The 26,879-nt window shown below is 45.2% G+C and overlaps 1 long non-coding RNA gene across 4 annotated transcripts in view; it reads right to left on the bottom strand.

Annotated features, from left to right (window-relative positions):
• Positions 1–26,879, bottom strand: part of LOC310907020 — a 187,967-nt gene that overhangs the window by 22,777 nt on the left and 138,311 nt on the right. For all 4 annotated transcript variants that reach the window (XR_014589518.1, XR_014589519.1, XR_014589520.1 and 1 more), the window contains 2 exons: positions 10,857–11,074; positions 8,350–8,396 (listed from right to left, as the gene is read on the bottom strand). This is a non-coding gene — a long non-coding RNA (uncharacterized lncRNA). The remainder of the gene's footprint in view (positions 1–8,349; positions 8,397–10,856; positions 11,075–26,879) is intronic.

The raw sequence follows: 26,879 nt of genomic DNA, 5'->3' as shown, positions 1-26,879 counted from the left end.
GAATCAGATGGCAATATCACACCCCCTGGCACCCTCAAAGTTCAGGACAAGTGGAGAGAATGAATCAAACTCTAAAATCACAATTGGCAAAACTCATGCTGGAAACGAAAATGTGCTGGGTGAAATGCCTTGCTCTGTTGAATGTGAGAACCATGCCCCACTCCGATACGGGGCTGTCCCCCTTTGAAATGTTGTATGGGATGCCATACAAACACGGAATGCCGGTGGGACATCCCCAAGTCGAGGATGTGCAATTGCAACCTTATCTCATCACTGTAAACAAAAATTTACAGGAGCTTCGAAGGCGTGGACTCATTCCCCAAAGTGCCCCTCTCGGATTTGCAATCCATCAGATTCAGCCGGGAGACAAAGTGTTGATCAGAACTTGGAAAGAAATCCCTCTTGCCCCGCAGTGGGAAGGACCATTCCTGGTGCTGCTAACCACTGACACCGCAGTTCAAACCGCCGAAAAGGGTTGGACTCATTCGTCAGGGGTGAAAAAGATCGAGGACCCAAAAGCCTCGGACTGGAAGGTCACCACTCCTCCAGGAGAACTCAAAATCAAGCTCAGGCGTCAACCTAAATGACCAGTCAGGTAAGTTGCAATACCCCAGACTGTGAATGTTTTCCTTTCATTCATTTTGAGTGTGTATACTGTAAACAGGTTTGGGTCACCCATTGTTGGGGAGGGAATCGACCTAGGGGTTTGTGTACTAACTGTCTAGTTGAGGAGCATGAGAACACAAGCCGTCTCTTAATACTTGCCACTCGGGCCGGACTTTTGGAATTAGATTCTCCTGAGTGGTACCAAATTTACAGAAAGGGAATAAGGGGAAAATTGGACGCTAAAGCAGAGGCTTTGGCAGTTGAGTGCCGGAGGACCATCAAAGTACCTTGCCGAGGGGATACAATCAAATTATCCCGGTGGGCAACCTACAAGAGAAGGTTTGCCATCAGGACCACACGGGCCCCTGAAGCACACCCTTGCTGCCGAGAAGATGGTTTACCCCGCCGTATGTTCACATACGGGCGAAGGGCAAGGCAGAGGGGTATTTCGGTGGGGAATCCTGACAGTCCTGAGTCTAGCAGTGTGCTGGACCAAGGGGGCCCTTCCAGGGGCGCTCCTGGGGGAGAATCCTCCCGCGAAGTGTGAATGGTGCTTAACAGCTCCAGAAACCGGGCCGATAATGGATTGTCCTCTGGAAAGGCAGTTGGGTGATTGTTGGGCTAATGGCACTCAATTTCACCTTTGTGAATTGGAAGGAAGGGTCCGGTGCCAACGCTCAGGGGCAAGTCCTAAGGGCGGGTTGTTCAGGGACCCTGCTCACTCACTCATTAGACAGAGGTGCAAACTCGAAATTCCTTACCTGGTGCAAACATGTAACCAATGTAACAAAACTGTATGGGTGGGAGGAAAAAGGCAATCTACTTTCCTTGCCTATTTCAAAGTGAATCCCCTGTGCTACGACAAAACGAAACTGAAAATATGTAACATGGGTGGAAAATTGTATTGGGAAGGGAAGAACCTCAAACACGAGGAAATAGGTTCCTTTGACACTGAACCCATCGTTTTTGACTTATTGCCTCCGGGTGATAATCATGTGTGTTTGCAGTTTGATCAGACCTTTTGTTTTTCAAGGGATGAGGAAGGGATGGACCCTGAGAGTAAGATGAAGCAGGTAACGTTGGAACTAAGGAGACAGGAAGCTGAGGCCAGAAAGAGGAGGATTGAGCAAGAAAGATTGAAATCGCTCAGTGAACAATATGAGCAATTGGAGAAACAATATGGTGACGGGGGATTTCCGGCTCCTAACCAAAACCTCTTCGTAGAACTAATGCAGGAAATAGCCACTGAATTGGGACTGACGAATTGCTGGATCTGTGGGGGATTAAAGTCAGCCGAAAGGTGGTCCTGGAAAGGAGAACGATTAGCCCCGGAACAACTCCCGAAATGGGAGAGTTCAAAAATATCAAAAATCATAAAAAAGACCGGAGGGATGGATTTTGGAAAAAAGGATAGTCGGCACTATCTGCATTAGCCAGGAAGGAAAGGAGTTTACCGATCTGGTAGGTTATACTCCTTGCATAAACATCTTAACGGTGAATGATAAAACAAGGGTCTGGCAACCCGAACCACCCTCCGGATATTGGAGTAAAATTCGAGAAAAGGATTGTGAATGGCTTGAGACCATGGGACTTTGTTGGGATAAAAGTCCCGGGGCTAATCCGTTTCAGGCATTAGTGGGCCTGAAAGAGTACTGGGACGAGCCAGGCAGAACCAATGTAGGCTGGAAAGCTCCAGATGGGATATATTGGATTTGCGGAAAGAAAGCTTACAGTGAACTTCCCCGGAAATGGAAGGGGTCCTGTACCCTAGGCATGATAAGACCCTTTTTCTTCACCTTGCCCAGGGCCAAGAGCAATTTGCTAGGAGCACCTCTCTTTGAAACGTTGAACCGACAAAGAAGGGAGATAAGGCGAGAGCTACCCGTAGCTGGAGGCAACCAGAAATGGGGAGAGGAAGAGTGGCCCGCGGAAAGAATAATTAAGTATTATGGGCCAGCCACCTGGGCGAACGACGGTAGTTGGGGATATTGGACGCCCATTTACCTCTTGAATAGGTTGATTCGGCTGCAAGCAGTGGTAGAGGTGGTTTCAAACCACATCGCAGATGCCTTGGAACTCCTGGCAAAACAGCATTCGCAGATGAGGGCTTTTGTGTACCAAAATCGGCTTGCCCTAGACTACCTGTTGGCAGAGGAAGGAGGGGTCTACGGCAGATTCAATGAATCGGAATGCTGCATTGAGATCGATGACTATGGGGAAACGATCTAAGGGCTAGCCCAGGAAATTAAAAAGGTAGCTCATGTGCTGGTCCAGAAATGGAATTCAATCCTTCAGGCTTCATGGTGGGATCAGCTATTCAGACAGGGGGAATGGTGGAAGAAGGTAGTGTTTTTCATAACATGCTCCATTGCGGGCATAATTTTCCTCCCGTGTCTGATCCCTTGTTTCATTCGACTGATTCATTCAGTCGTCCAGGGGATGCAGATAGCCTCCCTTCCCATAGATCCAGAGGCAGCCCAAGGGAAAACTGTGTCCAAAATAATGAAGCTTGAGGAAGAAAAAGGTAAAGGGAGGGCGGCAGCAGCCCTGAGGAGATTCGAAGAGGGACGGAAACTCCAACAAGGTGATGAATCCTCTCAGGAGGACTGGGAAGAGTGTGATCTTAATTGGAATTGAGGTTGAAACAAATAAAAAAGACGAATTTTTAATTTGATGAATTATTAGGCGGGGGACTGTGATAAATTTGGGGTAAAAATTCGTGTATGAAATAATAATCCGATGTATAATAAGAACAATGTTAATAAAATGTAAAATCCAGTAGGAAGCAAACTGTTCCCCCCCTCAGCCTGCCGGCTTCAGTTGCGAAACAGGACAAGAATCATCAGACTAGACAAAGACTCTAGCCAGCCTCGATAAGAATCACTTCCTCGCCAATGCAAGGAGAAATTCCTTCTTGACGACGATGCAGATTTCATCAACACCCTGGCACGACATGCAAACTGAAATCAAACTGAAATCAACATAAGAAAGAACCTTCCCGGAATGGAACAACGGGACTTGACAAGATCCGGGAAGGCCATCGAAAAGAAATTCGGACTACTCAGCCCACCCTACACCTGGACTGCCTAAGGGCAGAAAAATCCTATAAAACGGTGGACTGAGAACTGCACAGCGTGGATTTGGGCGTCTTGTACCCTGGTGTGCGGACCCCTATCCACCCGGCGCAGCGCTGATATTTTCCTATTTTGTGGCTTTCTCATTTTGCTGGTGTTTGATATTGTGTTATTAATAAATTGTCTTTTATTAATCCGATATTTGCCATTGCATTTATAACAGGTATGAAAAGAGAATTTGGGCAAAGTCTGGGACACTCCAAGCCTCAGTAGCTGCCTTGCCATTAATTATGGCTAATGGCCTAATAAACACCTTCACATGCAGTGCACTGCTTGTTCAGCCTGTAGGAACCCCCTTGGAGGGATGAACCAGAAGAACTAAATGTAAAACCCTGGATGCTGGAATTCTGCATTGCTGACAACATTGGCAATAAAATTGTAGGGGACCAAGTGCTCTGGATGCCTGCAAACAATAATTCACCCCAAAAAGGAGCTTTTGACAGTTGACAGCAATTTATGGATATTTTCTGCACCCTCTGCACAGAAGTGTGTGGTTATGACCCTACTGATGTGGTGGGAAGGGCTCTTCCAGTGGAGCCAGGTGGCTGAAAACAACACCTGCACTGGGGTTCCATGGACACATCCCAGCCTGGCCACAGGCATCACTAATGCACTGCTCCTGTGGCCTTTTCCATGGTATAATGGCACTGCCACTTCAGGGAGTGAAGCTGCTCATCAAGGAACAGCCACTTCCTCTCCTCTCAGCTCTGCAGAAGGGCAAAAGTTCCTGGGTCAAGCCTGGGAAAAAATGAGGTGAAATGGACTCAGCCCCACTAAAACCTCCCCAAAGACAGGATGAGATACACTCATATGTGATTAGGAAAAAAAGATGGGCAAACACAGTCCTCCTGGACAGGACCCTCCTCCCAAAGAGCCTTAGGAAAGGCTCCTGGGTCACTGGAGAGCTGGGAATTCAACATGAAGTAGCCAGCTGGGATGCTACAAAGAACCCTAATAAGTCAAAATGCACCTGAAGATACTGAGCACACTGATAATGGGGTTCTGCAGGGTTTTCCATGTTCTCCCAGTAAAACCAGGCCAACAGCAGGACAAGTTGCTTCAAAGAGCAGAAAGACACCAGCAGCTCCAGGCTTAGGGTGAGTGTGGGCTACCTCAGGCTCAAACCCAAACTGTTTGTGCTGGAAGGAGCTCAGGTTCAGTCCATCAGTGCCTCACCTTGCTGGGCACACAGCTCTTTACTTGGAAACCTAAATACAGAACCAGTGCCCAGCTTCACATAATCAGAATTTTATCCTCTCTACAAAGACCTTCCAAAACATGAATTACTATGCTGAAACCAATAGTTGCTTTCTTTTTTGTTTTACCCTAACTCTAATGAATTGACTGAACAGTCTCTCAGTACCTTTAGCCAAAAAAAGAAACATCTGGTGACCCTTTCTGAAGGAAAAACCCAGCGGATGTAGCTCCCCTGCACTGGACACACTTAGATTTTAGCTTGGTTCACTCCCAAAGGCCACGATCCAACCAGATATTCAGACACCTGTATAACTTCAACACATTTTTAAGGACTGCTCCAAACTCTGGCAAAAGTAGGGAAAAATAATTTCTGTTAAAGCACTTTATTTCCTTCAAATCTGATTTTTCAAGAATCTTGACTGCAATGCATCACTTCAAATATTTCCTTCCTCATGCAGAATATTTTAATATTAAGCCAGATATTTTTATATTTCCACAAATTAAATGCACCATGGCTGAACATTTGACAGAAGCTCTAATTTGCACATAAAAAGGTAGAACGATTTCAGTTTTGACAGCACAAGCTTTTGATTTGTTAATAAAGGCAATTCTTTCTCAATTGTGAACATACTAAATAAGATGATGCAGTTTGTAGCAAAAAAAAAATCTTGCTGGTGTGGAGAATAAACTTTTGATCCAAAGTTAGTGTAGAAATTCAGATTTTATAAAAATAAAAGAATAAGACTCACATTCAAGCTTTAGTTGTATCAGAGCAGGGATCAGAGGGAGATGCATGTTCCTGCCACTTTCTCTGTACCTGTTGTTGGAAACGTAACCTACCTTCAGTATCTTTGGATGAAGTTCATTGCTAGAAAATACTTGTGAAAAGGGGAAGTACTTTTGGGGTTGGGGGTTGAGCAAGCTGTGTGGAAATGGTTTGGGTGAAAATTACCACAGATTTTTGTGGTTGTGTTCTAATCAAAGTGCAGCCTAAGAACACCAGGATTTCAGAATCTTGTGACAAAACCCAACCACCACCAAGTTTGTAAACCAAGATACAACCCAGGCCAAGAGACAAGAGGCCAAACCTTCACAGAGTGGCCCCTTTGTGCCCATGTCAGAGCCTCCTTTTCCCCCAAGACACACCACAGAGGAGGAGAGAGTGTGGAGCTCCAAAGCAGTTTGGGCAGAGCCAGCTTAAGGACAGAAAAAAAAAAAAAAATTGGATTTGTGATCTGAGATCAAACTATTCTAAACTTTTCCCTGTATGACAGTCAAAAGCTTCAGCATGGAAGCAAAGCTGAAAGTGCCCAGGCTTCATCTCAGGATATAAAAGGGTAATGAAGCCCCTGTCCACAGCCCTGCCAAGGGCTCGGCTTATACAGGCTTGGCACAGGCCTTGCCCTGGCAGCAGAAGTTGAGTGAAGCTTCTGCAGGAGGTGAGGAATGAGTCCAAATGGCCTGAGGCAAAAACCAACCAGTGGTGGTGTCACAAGGGCTCACTTTTGGGGTGGACATAGCCCAGACCCCCACCACGAGGGCTCCTGGGTGCCACCACCTGTGTGGGCACAGGCAGAGGGAGAGCCAGAACAGCTCCAACATCCAGGGAAACCCTTCCTGGGCAGCTGCAGCCATGGCAGGCACTGGGCAGTGCTGGAGTCACTAGGTCAGCAATGCCTGGCAGCAGCACATCCTGCTCCAGGGCACACCAAGGCCGGACACAACCTGCTGCCATCACTGTTGGACTCTGCCACATGTGGCACTTCCCAGTGGCACTTGGCAGAGTGCTCTGAGGCGCTGCCCATTTGATGCAAAGCCTCTTAATTTTTGTTAATTCAAAGCTTTTGTGAAAGACATTTTTGTTTTCCAAACAGTGTCCCCTTCTGCTTTTCTTTGCTTGCATCTCACCACAGTTGCCTCCTAATCCAGTGTTGGTGAAACAAGGCTGAAGGTATTTTGGTCGTGTTTTCACACTCCTGATGTACACTTGCCTTGTCTTCTTCCTCTTTCCTTCTGACTACACTCTGCTTCACAAATGCAGCCATCTGGCACAACATCGCATTTTTTTTTCTGTCGACACCTGAGTAATCAGAGCCCCTTTTTCTCTCTTTTTGTTTTCATTTTTAAATAAAGCAAGTGCTTCTAACTCCAGAGCCCAGGCTTATAACAGGCGAGACACATCCATTAATAAAAGGCAGCAGAAGTGGGAGGTCACTGGTATTAATGCTAGAAAAAATTTGGGGTGAGATGAGAGAAAAAAAATTAGCACCCAGTATTTTCCAGCTTTAAGAGCACTCCTTGGGAAACAAACTACTTCTGTACATTGTCTGTGAAATACACCTATAAAAGACTGATGGCCCCAAAAATTCAGCAGAGTCTCACCACATCGCTGTAGGGCCAAAGCTGTGTCCCAAGAGTTTCTTGTCTCAAAGGACCCTTCTCAGACTTACTCTCTCATGTCACACTCACCTTTCCCATGGCAGAAATAAATTTGGTAACGTTAACTTGTCTCTACCTGGCTGCCATCTCCTCCACACATCTGATCCTACTCCTGAGCTCTGTGCCCCCTGAAATAAAGGATGGCCACCACCCCACAAGCCCAAGTGATCTGGCCACCCTGCACAGAGATCTATGAGCAGTGGAGCAGCTGTGCCACAAGGAGCTCCCAAACCTCACCCTCAGGCACTGGGACAGCTGGCAGGGGGGAAAACACGGGGGCTGCCCCTGCACCTTCCCCAGACTGACACCTCTGTCTGCAGCTCCTCTCACAGCCCTCACATGCAGTCCCTTCCATGCAGCAGGAATTGGGTCCTACCAGCTCCCACAAGGGCAGGATGGCGACAAGGGGCAGGGGTGCAGTGGCTGCCCTGTGTCACCCACCTGGCCAGTCCAGCTCAAAGCAGCCATGGCAGCACCTGAAACACAGACACAGCTCCATAGGCTCCATCATTCCCACTGTCCCAAAGCACAGGCATCAACAGTGGAATTTCTGCTGTCAATCCCAATTGGAAAGTGCCAGATAATGTTCCAGTACAAGTCAGTAATGTGTGACTCTACAGCCTGAGCCTGCTCTGAAATCTCTGCTTTTCTTCCCATTTGTTCCAGAGTTTCTCAACAGACTCTTCACCAGGCACAGGCTGAGACAGCCACACGGGGCATTGGTGCCACATCAGCTCAGGGACTGTTTCCTTTGCTGGGTGAGCAAAGAAGATTTTCTGATGCTACAAGCAGCCTCTTCCCTCTGTGAGCAGCCAGCAGGGGCCAAAGCATTATTTGGGGATGGATTTACACCATATGGAGATGCCAAATGGGAGGGAAGAACTTTGACATAAAAAGGTCAATCTAGACCCCATCAGGACCTGAATGCAGACTCAGAACCAGGCTAGAACAATCTGGATTTTGTGAGGAATACCTTTTTCTCAAGATGCAGCCACCTGGCAGATTCCCTTCTCTTTCAACCTGGAAAGAGAGATAGAGCAGTTAATGGGGGAACAGAAAGGCCGTGCAAATTACAAGCTCTGTGGAAAGTTTCTGTGCAAATAACAGTTTAACACTAAGAAGTTAGTGTTAAATGGTTTCAAAGTCTAAAATTAGTTACACTTAAAACTAACAGCATATGCTTTTATTGTCTCTGATCTAAAATATAATCCCAGGAGGCTGTGAAAAGCATGCAAATTACAGAAAGCTAATTTGCTCCAACAGCGACACCTCCCATGTAGTTGGGAGGTCTATTAGACTCAGTGTACTCTCCATTATTTGCATATTAATAGCACCTGCTGAAATACTTCGGGATTTACTTTTCCTGCCAGCAGAGGGACAAAACAAACAAAAAATTGATATAAAATTCCTTTCATACACATTCGATGAACAATAAACTATTCAGACAGTGCAAAGAATGCCAAGTTATTGAGAGGCAATGGGGTAGGATTGCAGTCCCATCTGTGATTTTCAGAGAAACTGGACTGCAAGTCTGCTTCAGGAAAAAAAAAAAACAAAACAAAACAAAAAACAAAAAACAAAAAAAACAAAAAAAAAAAAAACAAAAACAAAACAAAACAAACAAAAAAAAAACCAACAAAAAAAAAAAAAAAAAAAAAAAAACCAAAAAAAACCAACCACAAACAACAACAAAAAAACCCCATCTCTGGAAAGTGCTGGGTAATTTGAAATCGCTCACTTGGCTCAAGTCTGAAGAATGGAGAAGTTGAACTAAAGAAATCCAGACACTGCAGGAAGAAAAAATGAAAAACATGATAAAAATATCCTACACGTCCACAAGCCCTGAAAGCAGAACCCCCCAAAGTGGACCTTGATTAAAAATCTACAAAACCCCAGGCTTTGATATTAGCCAGGCCTGCAAGGCCTAGTCTCCTGCACATAAAACAAAAAATAAATTAAAACCAGTTACAGCCTGAGATTTACTTAACAAGCCAAGTTCCAGCCTCTGCTCATGACCACTGCTTCCCCTCCTGGCCCCCGAGCTATAAAAAAAAGCCCCTTGTATATTCCTATAGCTCATCTTCCTCAGGGTGAGGGCAAGAGCAGCTTCCTCTCCACAGTAGCACATGGAAAAAGCTCTTTCAGTGCCAGGCTGAGGCAGAGCCATGGGCGGGATGTGCAGCGCGTGCCTCTCTCTGCACAGCGGATTTGGGAAGCTGACCAGGGAGACTGCGACATTCCCCAGCACCTCTTTTTCCAAACAGGCAGTTGGTGTTCCTTAAAGAAGCACCAGCCATGTGCTCATCTACCTCTCAGGAGTTAGAAGGGGGCTGTATTTCTCTGTGTTCTCTGTGCTTTAATTGCAATTATGCACTGTCTTTTAAACAGGCAGGGAAGCAGTTACTCACTGCTGGTGTGCCAAATTCCTGTAGCATTTTAACTCACATCATATTCCCAAACCAAGGAGGTAGTTGATTTTAAGTTAAAAATTTAAAATTGTTCTCTACACGTTAAAAAAGTAGTGAAAGAGCATTTCGTGCAGGACAACAAAGCAGGGAAAAGTGCAGCAGGACAGCCACTGACTCCATCCCTTGGCACTTTGTTACCTGTGCCAGGGGAGTGGAGAGAAGGAGGGAAATACATTATTATTGACCTCTCCCTCACCACAGACAGAGCCTAGTGTCTCTTTGGTCTCTGCACAGCCAAGTGAGACCTCTGAAAAACTTGCACGGTGTCAGTCCTAATTACTGGAGGAGGCAATCAAACATTCCAGCAACTGGGACCCCTGAAATGCTGCAGACAGGCAGCTCCCACCATGGCCCTCAGCAAATGCTAATTCTCCTTAATGCCCACGGACTCTGGAATGCTGCAGCACTGGTAGGGATCACCATTAGCTGGGAGCTAATTAGCAGTAAGTTGTAGTTGTAAGTTGTAGTTAAAGTTGCAGGATGGCAACCAGATGCAGACCGAAGATGCACTGCTGGTGATAATTTCCAGCACATTTTTGCACAGTAGGAACCTCTAAATAGCTGGAAGGGAAAGGAGTGACCAGGATGGTTCCTGGGAATCTTCAGCAGTTCAGGGCACAGTTTACAACAGTTTTGAGAACCAGCTCAAAACTGTTGTAAACTGAGCCCACAAGCAGCATTTAGGAACCTCCAGTAGATTCCTGTGTTTGGAGAGGTGAAGCACTGAGAGGGATCTGTCGTTTTCATAGCCAGGAACAGATCCTGCCCTGGGATACAGCAGGGGTGCAGCAGGGCCTGGAGATACGTGCTGGTACTGCCTGGCTTATGCATGGATAAAAATGTCCTGTGCTGCCTCGCAGCTCCTCTGTGAACTGTGCTCCCAGCCAGAGAGAGCTAGGCATTTGTAATGACAGCAATAAAATTAAAAATAATAATGATGGGAAAAAGCCACCCTGGAAAGCAAAACCCAGGCCATTCCCTATTGTAACAAATTACACTGGATGTTCCTTACCTGAAATTCCATGAGCAATTAGCAAACAGAATGCTCCACAAATGCCTCTATGCCCCAGTCTCCTTGTGGTGGTTTTGGCAGCCTGCAGTTTGCCATCCAGCTGCTTCCAAACCACAGCCTTTTTTATTTTTTTTCTCTTTTTTTTTTATTTTATTTTATTTATTTTTTTTTTTTTTCCTGATGAAGTTCATGGCAGTCAGTGTTTTACCACCTGCACGCTGGGGAAGAAAAAAAGCAAGGGGGAGAGGATCAATATATACAGTGTGTTTATATTCAGTGAGAGCATGCTGCAGAGTGGGGAGCTGTGATATGTGTGTTTGCATTGTCTGGGAAAGGATGCTAAGTGGCACTGCAGCTGGACAAATTAATGGAAAATCAGGGGACTGCCTTCAGTGACAAACTTTCACCTGGTAAGTTACAGTTCTGTTGTAGGAAATGATGCCTTGGACTGCAATTAATTTGTGGATCCCAGGAAAGGCAGATCACTGATTCTTCATCAGGACTGCAGGACCTGATCTATAAAAATTTGGGCCTCGGCAGGAGGTTGTGGGAAAGCGTGATTTGCATTTCAATTTTTAGCCCACCACAACCTTTAAATCTTCTTGCAGCACTATCACAATGCAAGTTTTTGGTCTCAGAGCGTGCTCAAAATGCATATCAAAAAAAAAAAAAAAAAAAAAATCCTGGTACAATGGGCAGTCATTTGCTAATGGGACAGAAAGTGGCATTTATGTTCAGATTGTTTCACAGAACACCATTACATCAGAGCCTTTCATCATTTTATGGGGGATCGAGTCCCCCAACACCATCCTTGGGGACCCCATGTGGTGCTCGTCACTATCATCCCACTTGCACCAACACCCCGGCCCTTTCAATTTTTATCTGCCCAGAGCCCAGAGTACGTTACATTATTTAGGTTTTGTTCTGTATGAAGAATTCACAACAAATAAAAGCCGCTTCCCTGGAAAAACGAGCCTGTGAGTGACGGTTAAGGGAATTTCGGGCAGGGCCCCCTTTGCAGGAGAGGCAGCAGCTCTGCCATCCCTTCCGCTGGCTGGTGGCACCGCTCCAGCCCATCCTCCACGGAGCAGCCACCAGCGCTGGCACCAAGGGCGAGATGCTCACTTATTTCCCTAAAAAACTGTCTGGGTCAGGCTCCCAACCCCGCGCACATGCTGCAGATGAATTATTCATGGAACAGGAGGGCTTCCCTTGTGCTGCTGCTGAATCAGGGAGGAGGTTTTGCAGAGAAGGGGGAAACCCAAGGAAATGCTTCATGAAACGCTCACAAGCCTCTCACCCCAGTGTCAGAGATGGGTCTCCATGCCCTTCCTGGGGGGCTTGGGAAGGCAGCTGAGCTGAGTGTTCAGAGCCATGGAACAGGCTTATCAATGACCTGGCACAGCTCAGCTGCCTCTCCTTGCTCCACACAGAGCCAGGTTTTGTCCTGAAGAGCTGTACATGGCCACAAATTGAAATATACATTCATTTTGGTGACTGGATACTTGCTTTCCTTTTTGTAGATGTTACTGTCACTTTCTCAGGTATGGCGAGACTCAGCAACCCTTTCTGGGAATAGACTGTCCAGCTAATTGAATTTCCAGGCTCCAGAGCTCAAAGCCCAAGGCAAGGGTGCAGGAGCGTGTGCACCACATCGACATCCCAGGTGTTTCCAAGTTTCCTTCTGCTTTTGCTGTTCCTGTGGTTGGTAGGAGCTTTCCAGTGGCTTGAGCAGAGAGAGGCTGAACCAGGGATATTTTTTGTAGCTGTTTCTTAAAGACACTTCCAATCCCTCTCCAGTTCCGTGTTGCTGTGTTGGAGCCCAGTGATTTCTTTCCTTTGCAAGATTGCAGCCCCTGGACTGAATTTCCACCCCAGCTGCTGCCCTACAATGAAGGGGAACCAGATCTCCACGCAGAAGGTTACAGCTCTTCCTGGAATGCAGGGTGAGGGTGCTGCTCCCTGAGGGAAAGGCTCTCCTGTACCTGAGCACCTCTATCTAGAGACATTTCTAGGGGTGATTCTACAGGAGAATGAGATCCTGACCCTCTGAACTTTCTGACCTGGGGCATCCCCAGCAGTCACTTTTCAACAAACCTGCTTTTGCTCCACCGAGTGTCTGAGAGCCCATTTGGAATATTTAGGGACTGAAAAAGCAGCCTGGTCCTGAACTTCCTGCTAAAAATAAACAAATAACAACCTTCACACGAAAGCAGGATAAATAATTTTCCTTTTCTTTCAAGACACGTGTTGAGAGCGCAGAAAGCAGTCAGAAGCACAGCTTTTAGCAACTGCTCTGCTGCTTAACATCTCTGGCATTCAAAACATACAACTTCTGTGTTTGTACTACATTTCCCTAACAGCTTACATCGAGGCCAAACACACAGCGTTCTGCAGAGGTCTTCTAAAATAAGCTTATTTAAAAGAGCAAGGTCAATGCCCAACACATGTCAGATTCTGTGAGCAGAAATCAAAGAGTTCGGGGCAAATGGAATATGTCAGGACTCGGTGGATTCCCATGCCAGGCTCTTTTACCAAGTTCACATTGCTGCTGCCAAAACCAGTAACAATCTCATCATGTGGACTTCAGCTTTGGAAAAATGTTTTTAAAAAAACCCTGTCCCTGTGTGCAGGCTACTCAGCTCCATAAAGAAAACTAACACATGGATAGAAGTGTTTATCTGGACATGCTATTTATTGTCCCTGTAACTGTATTTTCCTTTTAATGGGACATGTGCTGATTCCATGCTTCAGCTCGAGGCTCTATTAAAATCAAATTAAAAGCATTAGTAATGTAGTTAATTCCACTTATAGTATGACCATCAAGTCAAGAGAAAAGAGAACATTAAAATAGAAATATATGTATAGATGGGATTTAAGAATTTTTGAAAAAAAAAAAAAAAAGTTCAATTTTGGTATATATATATATACTTTTAATTAAAAATGCAAAAGTTTTTCCTGTGTTCAGATAAAGTAACTCTGCCTGGTCTTTTAAACCAGACCTTGCAGAATGATATTTGTGATTTCAATTAAAATACGCTATTGTTACTTTAGCCTCCCTCTTTGGTATTTTAAATTGATCCTAATGGCTTTGCCTTAAGTGATTTGCGTCCCATAGTGAATCCCTGTCACTTACAGCACCTCCCATTCTTGCCCTCCCGAACAATCACTCCCGATACGATCGCTCCTTCCCCTTCTCCCGGCGTTCCTGCTCTCCCTCCGATCCTCAGGCTGCTTCAGGCTGCAAACTCTGCTCTTTACCATCCCTAACTTAGGGCTTGCTCTGGCACACGGCAGCCAGGCACTGAAAAGCAGGACCAGAGCTGCATGGGGAAGGCAAAACTGGTGGCTCTAGAGGTGGGGCTGCGCCTCTCTTTTCCCGAGGGCAGGGAAGGGAAGAGTGGGTTGGGATTGTGAGCTCCTCAGTCCTCAGTGTGGGGCCGGAGAGGTGCTCACCCAGTCCCGCTCACTGCTTCCTGAGAGAGCTCTGGGAGATGGAGAGCATCCCAGGAAAACCTGTCTGGGAATGCTTTCCATTGGAGGCTTTCCCCCCGAGGAGATGCCACCAGCAGAGCCCCTCCAGGTTCTGTCTGGGAGCTGTCCCTGCCCCGCTCCCATCCCTCCACACCCCTTCTCCTTCTCACAGGAGCATCCTGTCTCCTTTGCCTTTCATGGATCTCATTATTAATTTAAGAATCATTTAGTTTGCATAATTGTCCTCTGCCATACATAATTCCAAGCTTTCTCTTTAAATTGGCTTATTAAACTAAATACAGTCTTCTGATTTTTGTGGCTCCAGCTATCCAAAGCTTCCTAGATGGACAGTTAGGATGATGGGAAGAAAAAAAACAAACTAATAATATTAGGGAGCATCCTTTAATGTACATTTATGAGACCTACCAGCAGGTGACTCTATTCTAAAGTATCTGTATTTTCATAAAACAAAATGCTTTCTTTCCTACACCCTGAACATCATCACGATGCTCCTCTCCATAAGATTTAGCACTCTGAGAAAAACAGTGTTAAATAAATAGTACTTTTGCTTAAGCTATGAACTATTTCTTTTTGAATAACACATGAAATTGAATTAGAGAGGTTCAGGGATTTCCAGAACAGCCTGATGTGTTCCTGTCTAATCAGACCTGATTAATTCAAATCAAACTGCAAAGCTCAGTTATATTTTGCTTTAAAAACTCCAGCTCAACAACAAATCAGCAGTATGTAGATATCACAGAGGCAGTTAACAGGAAAGCCTACACATACCGAGCCTCGTAGAGTCAAACACATATGATTAAACATTTGGAATAATTTATTAATATTTTATGTATTCAAATATATACAGAGGGGATGGGACCAGTCAGGGAGATGCTCTTCACCGAGGGACAATTATATTTATGTCTATAAGAAAAGCAGATCCAGCTCAGGTGTCAAAGGATGTTTCTTCAAAATAGAAAAATTATTAACAAACAACAGAGTTATGTGGGAGGGTTTGTAACACAGAACTGCACTAAACCATGCAATGATCTACACAGATAATCAAAGTGTTCCCTGCCATGCCGAGTGCAGCAGAATAAATTAAGTAAAATAAAACAAACTAAAACAATCCCACAAATGCAAGATTGCAAATGCAAAAGAGGCAGCAGTGCAAGAGGTATTCCAGAGATTTACTGAGCCATTATTGCTGTGCAACATGCTCCAAGAGGCTTCCAGACCTGACCACTTTAATTCACATCAGAGCAGGGACACGCAGGGTCGGGAGGCTGACTGGGTTTGGGCACTGGGCACAGCTGTTTTCCTTAGGTGCAATCCACTTGTCACTGGTGGTGGCACTTTGCATTTGCTGTGTGGCAGCATATGTGCTTGCCACATTGGGGACCCATTATATCCTTTCAGCCTCCAGCCACTTCCCTTCTCGTTAGCTGCGTGTCCATATATCCTTCCACACTCCTGCTGCATGGCAGTGCCTGCTCTGTGCCCCTTCTGCCTGCTCCCAGATTAAAACTATCTATAACTGGGGCAGAATTATTCTAGACATTGCCAAATTTACATATATATATGTACACACACACACACACACACACATACATATATATATATATACACACACACATACAGACATGCTCTGTAAGGAATCATGTCTGTTCTATCACTTTACCTGCTCAGAAATACTTTTCCTACTAGGGAGAGCTGAAGAATATCCAAGGAAATCTTACAAACGTGGTGTGAACCCAAACTAAGAGTGAAGGTGTAAAAAGGGGAGGGGATGGACTCTATGTGCATGTGTCAGGCTCTGCAATAGTTCTGCCCAGCACTGACCCATTAGTCCACATGGAATTATTGGCTTGCAGGTGAATCAGTACCTGCCCAGACAGGCAGTTCCACATTTCCAAGGCTTTGCACTCACAGTGGCATGGCCAGGACTGACTGCAGGGCCCAGCCTGGCTCAGTGTGGGGTCACTGCACACGACAACAGTTAAGAAGAAATTTGGTTGATGTCTCACTTTGAGGGCTGCACCACCACACTCCTAACTCCAGACACACAGAGTTTCCTGCCAAGATGCTGGGACAGAGGGAAATTTCTCCAGTCTGGGCAGATGAGCTTGCCCAGCAAAGTTCCCTTTTAAGCAGTGCCCAAGCCCCATGGAGGCTCCTCCTCAGGCTCCCTGCAGCCAGGATGGGAACAGTTCCAGATAAAAGAGCTTTGCACTCCTAAAGGACATTAAAAATGTCCCAGCCTCTGATTCACATTTTCATAGCTATAACAATGTCCTTGATGACTGGGATTCAGGTAAAGCCCGTTCTCCTCCTCATCCCTCTCCAAACAGAGCATCCCATGGTTTAGGAGCTTCTCACCTGGACTCATGGATACGAGTCAGTCCAGCAGAGAGGCCCCTGGGACATGCAGATCCATGTTCAGCTTTTTATTTCCACATCTATGAGCAAGTTTAAAATCAAAATTTCTACTCATAATAAACCTCCAAACTCTAATTAAACTGGTTCTTTAAAAAACAAACAGACCAAACAACAAAAAACAAGCCAAACAACAAAAGAGGAGAAACTATTCAGTTTTGATCTCCTTCTTTTTCATTAAGTACATCTTTTAGCATTTTCTAAGAGTCTCCCAAGGAAGCAATCACAAAAGCCCATTAAGTTTATTTTTATACCATGGCGAGAACACTGAATTACCTTCCTGATATAGCTCCTGTGTGGGTAAGTGACACAGCCAAGCTTAGGTCTGCACATCCCAAACACCTGCTGGGTTTTGCTGCTTCTCTAAGGCAGCACTTGGGAAAATGTTGTTCCAGCCATGGCTGGGGTGGGTTTCATCCCAGGGAACACAGTTCTCAGCAACTCAATCCCTCATCAGAGGATTGCCTTGCTCAGCAACAGGTAAGGCCAGCAAAATCCCTCACTTCCAGACTCCTCAAGTACCAGTGCTGGGGGACAAACCACCCCCAGCTTTCTCTGCAGCCCCGTTGCATTAATGAACAGCACTGCATAACAAATTACTGCTAAATAATCCTAAATCCTTTCATAAGTCAGGATGCTTTTAGACTTGTCCCTCCAGTCTCCCACTCTCTGTTACACACAAACAGGAAAAAGGCTAAGGAGGACCCAAAATTCAGGGTAAATTTTGTCTTTTCTCTGAGGCAACTGTTTGTGAACCAGCACAGAACAGTCTGCTCACTTTTGGATGCACTTTTGAGGCAGCTGACTGGACAGGGAGAGAGAGAGAGAGAACATTGCAGATGAGCCAGAGACAGGTTTTCCACTGGTACCTGTTGCTGCAAGAAAATTCACAGCTGGGTCAGGAGAGGTGAAAGGATGAGACATGCCTGTCTGGTTCATGTAAACACTTACACTATGCACATACATTCCATGCCATCCCGCTGCCCTCGGCACCGCCAGGAATGTTCAGGAGGTGGGAGGCCCCTCTGGGCAGGGCGGTGTCCGCAGCTCATGGCAACGCCTCCAGGGAAGAGCCTGGGGGGAAGATTTTGACTTTCTAACTGTGGCCATCCCTGGCAGAGTGGCTGCTCCTCAGCACTGCAGTGATGACAGAGCACCCGGAGCCTGCGCGGGTCCCGCTCGGGGGGAAGGAGCGGAGGATGCTCTGAGCTCTCCTCTCTGTGCCCCGCACATGTGAAACATTCTGCGCTCCTTCCTCTCAGCAGAAAGGTTCTGCCTTTTTATGTGATTTCTGTTCAGCAGCCCCCAGCCACACCAGAGCAACAAAAACTTTGCAAACTCCTTGGCACTGAAGCTACAACCTGTAACCCGGCCCGAGGTTTTATCAGCCGTGAGATCACAAGGGGAGCAGCACTTGTAGTACATGAATAGCCAGCTCAACTGCTCGGAGAAAGGAGCTGATTCACACTGTCAATGCTGGCTCTTACACAGATAATAAACTAGACTGGCCTTTCTCCTGACATCACACTTCAATCAAAAACTTTCTCGCAAAATGTCACTTTCAAAGTTGCAGCTTAAAAAAAAAAAAAAGGCAAAAAGAAAAAAAAAAAGTCTTTATAAAAAATTCATGGCCACAATGATCTGATAATGCAGCTTTCTGATACCAGCAGATGTTTTGTCTAACATGTTCCCCGAAGCTGTACTCTGTGCCTTCATATCTTTCATTTCCAGTTGCTATCTGCTGACTGTGGGATGTCATGTACATACCCTATAGCGATGCGCAGCCATCGCAGCTCACACCGCCGCGCGTAATGAGCTGCACAAGATGCTTGTCGCAATAACTCCGCACTTCCCCGACCATATGGAACACAACACTCCAAAGCCCACAGACACTTTTTTTTTATTACAGTTCAGATCCTTAAAACATAATCTGTGTGATGTCTAGTGAATGTACGTGAAGAGCTGCTGAAAACAAAGTTAGCACTTGTTCACATCATCTGTTACAAATGTCCAATTTGGGACAATAAATTTCCTCGGAACCTGTTCTTTTGCTGACTCGTTGCTTTATCTTTTTTCTCTTTCTCTCACGTCGTTTTTTTATGAACTATGCATATGTATTAAATGGGATTTGTTGTCCCTAGATACCAATTTGCATAAAGTGCAAGCCATCATTGGTTGGAGAGAAGCAAATTACTTCTCCAGCAAGATCACACTTTTTTTTTTTTTTTTTTTTTTTTTTTTTTTTTTTTTTTTAATTTTAATTTTAACAAACCGCAGGCAGAGGCTGTTAATAGCACTTAGCCAGATATGCAAAGTATCACTTTTCTCAAAAGCAGCTTGATCAATGAGCCAAAATAATAACAAAAAAAAAAAAAAAAAAAAAAAAAAAAAGGAAGAGAAGGTATTATTCAGTTAAGTACAATGCAGAAATGTCCCAAGACTGAAGCTGTTCACCTGTAACTCGAGCTGCCTGATTCCCAGTAAAACAACCCCAGCATGGCTCAGCACACGGGACACAAAGCAGAACAGCCTGACTAAGCAGAGCCTCTCAGGATCACCATCCCATCTTCCCAGTGTGCTCCTAGAAGTCCCAAGTGTGCTGGTTCTTGCACATGTTGCAGAAGCCCTTCCTGCTCCTCCACCTCCCACACATTTACTCATGCTGGACTCTCCTGCAGGGCTGTGCAAACACAGGCTTGAAATGTCCAATGTCCAATGTCCAATGTCCAATGCCCTGCCCTCATTTCACTGGCTCCCTGGCACAGGGATGCTCCACAGGATGGCAGCTGCCATTCTAGCAGGCCTTGGACAAGAGCAGTCTCCTTGTTTTCCTTCTGCTCTTCATTGCACACGCCTGTACATGCTGGCAAGAGCCTGAGCTTGGAGAACGTGGCAGACTCCCAGGTTCAGAGCAGCCCTTCAGGAGCCCTCTGCTCCTGGGGGTGAGGAGAGACAGAGGAGGGGATTTCACAAATTCTTCAGGAATCAGATTACCTAAACAAAGCTGTGGTGCACAGGGTGATGTACAAGAGCACCAGCCCATCACTAAAAGGATTTGCAAGCCAGGAGCCAGGCTCAGTTAAAAAGTGGGAGAGAATAAAATCACCAGAGGGAACAAATCAGCAAAGGATGCTGAGCTGCAAAGTTTCCAGCTAGGTCTGAACTTCCCAAGTGCTGGGAAATTGCTGGGGATGCTGGGGAAGGAGGAGTCCTCTCCAAACATAATAATGTCTTCTACTAAGCTCTCTAAAAATTACTGCAGTGTCTGTCTCTCCCTAAAAATTAGTTCAAAATTCAGTCCCAAATCCATCAATGGGATGTGCTTAGATTATGTTACTTCTGCATTTAATGACAGATGATACTCTCTTAGGAATGGTTCCTGGGATCACACAGAACATTGGTAATTGATTACAGACACAGGAGAGCTGATCTGGGCACTGGTGGTGACTTGAGGGGTCTCTGAGGGAGCTGTGGGTGCCAAAAGAACAAATGAGGACCTAGAGTGTGCAAATTTTCAAGAGAGAGAGTCTGTATTTCCTCTCTACCTTTAGCATCTATCCAAAGACACACAAATACCCACAGATTTTATGCTGTGTGATGATTTGAAGGAGGAAAAAATAGTTTCTGTCTGCAAAAAATACTGGCAACTTCCTACAGCTCTTGCAAAAAGGCTAAAATGCCACAATTTCACACATCTCTGCTATTAACATGTGCTGCTTTGCTTCCGTGTTTATATTTGTCACATTTAAAAGGAATAAAATAGAGTTTAAAAGAAGATCCTGACTCACAAATGAGCGCAAAAGCACAAAGAAGTCATGCAAAGATTATTGAGAAAAACTCACAAGAGGGAATTAAGTGGAGGCTTTGAAAATGGGGGTTTTCCATCACAACCAAGGGCACTGTCACTGTTAACCACTGGAATTGCCACTGGACCAGGAGAAATCCTGCTTGGGACACTCCCTCAGATGGAGAGAATGTGTGGACCTTTTGTCTCTCTAAACCTGCTGCAGGAAACCTTTCCCAGGTTTCTGTCACTGAAAAGCCCCAGAACAGTCACCTGGAAGCACAAAGGCTGCTGTGGGTGCCTCAGTGCAGGAGCATCCACAGCCCATCCCATCCCTCTGGATTCAGATGTAGCCAAAGGAATCCATTGCTAAGCTGAGCTCAGCCCTACCTGTCAGACCCAGAGCTTCGTGACATGCAATCAGGAGCTCCCATTGCAGCAATTCCACATAAACCCAGCCTTGGAAAGAGGAGTAGCAAAAAAAAAAAAAAAAAAAAAAAAAAAAAAAAAAGTGTTTGTCTCTTTCCTTACCTGTACTCACTCTGTTTTACCTAAGGCTCCCTATTAGCTCAGCTGGTGATGTTACTTACTCCACTGAAACCTGTTATCATGGTAGATTCCTCACAGGATTTTCTGTTTTGCCAGCATTGCTCTTTGTGCAATGCTGTATTTCATTCCATTAGATAAAGGGTTAAGGAATTCACGTTTTACCCATATAGACTAAGTTATACTCCCTGTGGGTTGCTGGCTTCCCATTGGCTGGAACAATGACCTTGGAAACAGACAAAAATGATGCATTGTTGCAATAAATATTATAGCTTGCACCTGTTTCTAATTAAGTCTGCCAAACAATTTCAGAGATACTGAAAAGAGAAATGTGTTGGCTTCTAATCGGGTGTTCTTTGCTGTTTGATCTGGATTTTTCAGCCCCCCACATGACCTCGCCTTCTTGGTTCTTGTTTTTCTTTTTCTTTTCAGACTTGTAGAAAGCATGAGATTGAAAGAAAGAAAGCTTCTGAAAGAGGAACATCTCTGCCTAAAATCAATTGTAACTAAAAACCCGAAAACTGATGGATTTACACCAGGGCTGAAAGCAGTTTATGGCAGGATAGCTCAGAAATCTCTAGTATGGATTTTTGGTTTCATAGGACCATTCTGGCCTTCTCCTTTTCCTTCACCTCCTCCTTCTCCTCTCACCTCTTTTAAATTTCAAAACTCAATCCCTCTTAGCAGTCACGATCAGGATCACTAGGAGGCTCAAGGTTTTTGCAGCTGGACTTTCAAGATGTTGGAGAAATAGCTGAGGAAGGATTTTCCTGCTAACACTCACCAGGGAAACGTAAAGGGAGCAATGGTCATTTTGCCTTCCAGAATTAAGGACACCTTGGGAAGACTCTGGCAGTGGTTGCTGTTCAATGCCTGCTCCAAGGTCCAGCCCCATGGACAAATGCAAAGATGTGGCAAATGCTGCGACTTCTCCTTAACAGAAGAAGTAAGGAAATAAGGAATTACTGTTATCTCCCTTTGGCAAATGGGGACTGTAAGGCAGAACTCAGGCAACACTTCTGGCTGTCAGTGACAGAAGCTGCCCAGTCCCTTTGGTCCCTGTGGAGTCCCTTTCCTCACGCTGGGATAAGCATTTCTGCATCTGTATTTTGGAACTGACTGAGGAACTTATCCATCTGAAAACTAATCCAGGGAGGAAAAAAACCAAACAACAGAGTTTTTATTTCAGCCACATCAAGTTCCTGGTTTGCAGGCAGCCTGGCAGGATGGGACTGAGCATCCAGGACAGAGGAAATGCAGTGCAGGAATTTTGGATGGAATTACATGAAATCACAGGAGGAACACCTCGTGACCTCAAAAAGACAGTGTGGGTCTCCAGAATCCACAGATGTCTCTGTCTGATGTAAATGCCACCAACCTCCCAACCCAGCAAAGGTTTGCTGCCTGGGCACCCTGCTCTGAGCCACACAAGGGTTCTTGTGTGTAGGCAATGGATCTCAGAAGTATATGGTGGAATTAACTGAGCCTCTGCCCAGCCAAAAATGAATTATTTGGGGGTGGAGGCTGCAAGGGGATTGTTTCAGCAGCCATACTAATGGAGATGAGATCAGACAGGTTAAAAATAAGCGTAGACACAAGGAAGGTACGGGAAGGGACGGGAAGGGAAGGGCTCAGCCTGTACAGTGGGACGATGCCCTGCATCAGGATTATGGCAAGAGTTTTTTCCAGGAGGAGAGACAGAACTACAGAGATATTTTGCAGGGTTAGCACATCTTTCTCTGTCTGGTACACTCTCTCTTTTCCACTTTTCCCTCGGTGGCAGGTAATAAAATGCCTGCTGGTACCCCCCATGACTGGAGGTACCCAGAGTGGTTCAGCCCATCGTGAGTGCTGTGCCAATCATTTAACAATTCCCACAGCTGCCTTTGTGAGAAGCCTCTCTCTTAAGCCTCTGGTTTAAGAATTTAAAGTAATCATGTAAAAATGATACCCCTGTGCTCTATGATCCGCTGAATCTCACTAATGCCGGATCCCAGAAGAGGGCTTATTAATGAAAAGATGCGATGCCTCTCTCTCTGCTCATGTTTCACGTGAATATCTCTCATGGATTCGGCAGTAAAGTGCACTGCTGATAAAGTGAGCATAATGAACCTCCATGCTCCAGGAGAACGGAATGTGGGACTGATGAAGTGGTTACCTGCTCCACTTCCCAGCACAATGGCAGGCTCCAGATACGTGGGGAGAAGAAGCACCCGGCTGCTGCGGGAATAGCGGCACCGCCAGCTCCCAAATCCGGGCTCTGCTCTGCCATCCCCTGCCTTTGGCTGCCTGAAAAGAGCTGGAGTTTGGAAGGGAGGAGCGCATAATTAGCTGAGAAAAATGAAATTGTGTTTTATTGTACATCACTGAGTCAACAGACAAAAGGAGGGTTTTAAAGGGACGGCAGCACCTTGAGGCTACTCCGTGTCCTTCCAACGTCACACAGGAGTCAAAAACCCCACCAGCTCTCAACACTTCAACAGCTTCCCAGCAAGGATGAGCACCAAGTGTTCTGGAAACAGCAGGATCCTGTTTCCAGCCCCTGACATCTCACTAATTTTCAAGAAGTCACTGAAAATACTTTCAAGTAGTGCATCTGTCCCGAAGCTCCTCCTCTAACAGCAGTGGATTCTGCCATCAAGAATTTCAAATTGTTATCAATCCTTTTGCTGTAGCTGCTTTAAAACACACAAAGCAACCCCTCACACTAACAAGAATGAAGGTGGATTCCATGTCTATCCATGGGTAGAAGAAGCAAATGACTCCCCAGAAAGCAAAGGAAAGGAGCAGGTAAAACACTGTATGCAGCAGGGCAATCAGGCTCTATATTTCTCTGAGGCCCTCTGTGATTTATGATTTCCATTAAAGGGAACACATGCCTTACAAATACCCCTAATCTTAGCATCAGTAGGATGGCATAGGACAAGCAACAAGAGTCTGGAAGGTGCCATGAGAGTATCCCAAAACAACCACAGAGACCAACATTGAGTCCAACAACCAGACAGTATCTGCTCAGTGCATCTCTGATACCTGTCTCACCTTTGCAAAGCCAGCTCCATGCAGCCAATTCCATATTTCCCAAACCTTTCTGAATGTGGAAAACTATCACAGAGATCGCAGCACTGAAGAGTGGACATGATCCCACCTCAAACCCTAGCTGTCATCCTCTGCATATCACCAACCCATGGAAAAGGGAACATTGTCCCTCTCTTTGAGGGGATTCTCTGTTTAGAGAGAACTCACCCTAAAACTCAGCAGAGCCTTAAAGCAGGAGCTACATTTTGCACAAGCACCTTGGGCATAACTCCCTGTTATTATTCATTCCTAAATACCCCATGTGTTGTCTTTAGAGAGGGAGGCAGCCACACCACCTTTCTGTGTGTGCTTTCCTCCCTTGGCTTTTACATTTCTTCCACACGCAGAATGTACTTAACTCGCTGCTTATTGAATGAAGGATTAGTATTATTTTCCTTCCTCCAGTGAACTTTGTTTCACTTCATCCTGCATACATTTGGCTGGGCTGTGTTTTTCCTGCCAGCACACCACTGTTCAGCAAACTACCATGCTTAAGGCCAGCCAGCTAACACAGTGATTCGTTTCTACTCCCGAGGAATGTTTCCGTAATCACGGCTGTGCTGGGGGATGAATGACAGCATACACCAAGGAGCACAAAACGCTTCCAGAAGCTTTGCTGAGCTGGGACAGAGCTAAAGCGGCTTCAAACTGCCATTTGAAACATCCAGAGGAAGACAAGTTTGGGAATAGAGCCTGCTCCCTTAGCTCTTCTACTAGTACTGATGCTGACCAAGGACTGAGAAGGGAGAAACTTCCCCATCCTCTCTTTTCTGTGCTGTCACATTTCATGTTGAGCTAGACTGTGAGGAAAAATTAGTATAAAACTAATAGGTAACAAATTTGCAATGGCTCTGTATTTATGGCCTCTCCTTTTTTGTTGTTGTTGTGGTTAAGATTGGTTATGTTGCAAGGAGAAAAGAAGAGTTTCTTTCCAACTCTTGGAAAACCAAGTTGGAAGATCTTGTTCACATCGTTGCAGCAATGCAGACTTCTCTGGTGGAAGTGTTTTCTTTTTCTGGTAGAATTATACCTCAAGTCCTGCTAGGTAGTTCCTCTCTTTGTTCCTGTGAGCCAAGATCATGCCATGCCATGCTTATATTATAACCTCACACTAAAAAGGAGATTACAAAGGGGGCAAAATGCCCTCGAGGGTTCCCCTTTATCAGAACCTTCCCTGTCAGTTTGCCTTCTCATTTCCCGAGCTCTTATCTGATTATTAGTGTACTGACAGAATAAAAATAACCTCATATTCCTACATGAATCATAAATAAAACCCTTTTATTTCATCAAAGAGGTTGGCAGGTTTATAGTCCTTTGCAATGCAGACACGATGTGAATGACATACCTTTAATTTTGCTGACAAGCTTGTCGGGGTCCTAATGAAAAAGAGTGAAAAGTGGGTGACTTCTCTAAAGGTTTAGCAGTTGCTTTTTGCTGAGGATATATATTTCACCTTGCCACTGTAATCAAGGAGCCAACTGATCTTGGTAATGAACTCTTCAATTACAGTCCACTCCCAACTCTTCAGGAATGCCTCAGCAACAGTACTGCAGTGATTATTGCTGATATTACACATTAAAGCAACCTGGGGGGAATAAAAAGGGGGAGAAGGGGAAAGAAAACCTGAGCAGCATCTGTGGTAGAGCTACAGGTATCAGGGTGCATCAGCAATGATCACACTCCAGATTTTGGTCATTCTAGTTTTTTTATTCCTGCTGTACACCAGCCAGTAATGAAACCACCATTCCCACCTGGATGTTGACAGTACATCTTCTTCCCAGTTTGTTCAAGCAGACACTTTGTTTTTAGAAACCAATCTCAAGAATGGTAGGAGGGTACCTTGGGACAGCCCCATCAAAAAGGAGGGAATAGTGCAGAGTATTCCTTTTGGTGTCTCTGACAAACAGGTTTCCTGATAAAGCTCGCACAAAGAAAGAAAGGGCCAGGTACACAAAAAACAGGCACAGCACAACCAGAAAATCTTTCCTATTTGGACTCTTGCACAGAATTAAAAGGTTAATCGCTCTCAAAAGAGGGAGGCAAACAGTTAGAAATATATTTTTTTTTTAGTAGTATTGAGTACTTTCCCCTTCTTCAACACATCCTTTCTTATTCTTCCTTTCTCTTTTCTGTCTCCAATTTTTCTCATGTAAAAGTCAGGAAGAACACAGAGCCCCACATTTGCTCTCTGCCCACAAACAAACAGTCAAAGCCACAACCATTTTCCCTTTCATAAAAAGATTCCTGCTTGTTTTGGAAGTGTCTCAAGTCTTCACTCAATAATTCTGAAAGAAATTAAGGGAACATGACAGCTTTATTTGCTCTCTTGGAGCTTATCCTTCTTTTTTTGGTGGCGATTCCTGTCTTTAGCAACACCTCATCAGAGAAACTTTGGGATTTGGCAAGTTATACTGGCCTGATTGATGCTGGGTTTTGAAATTTTTAATTTTTTTTTTTTTTTTTTTTTGGTGGGAATTCAGAGGTAGGGATGCTGAGAGAGAAAATGAGGAGGACACAACTAAGGTCATCTGAGTAGAGAAAGAAACAGGGGCTGTCTGTGCAGGATTGTGCATACATGGGGAGGTGGGATGGAAAATGAGAAAATAATATGGACACTGGTTTCCAGATTGCTGTCTTGACAGGATTTTACAAGAGCTACACTTTTAATTTTCATTACTTTCCATCTTCTTTTGATAAGCTCAGGAGCA

Source organism: Zosterops lateralis (genome assembly GCF_965231275.1).
Source record: "Zosterops lateralis genome assembly, chromosome: 3".
Lineage (NCBI taxonomy): Eukaryota > Metazoa > Chordata > Aves > Passeriformes > Zosteropidae > Zosterops > Zosterops lateralis.
This window is presented reverse-complemented; position numbering and strand designations above follow the sequence as displayed.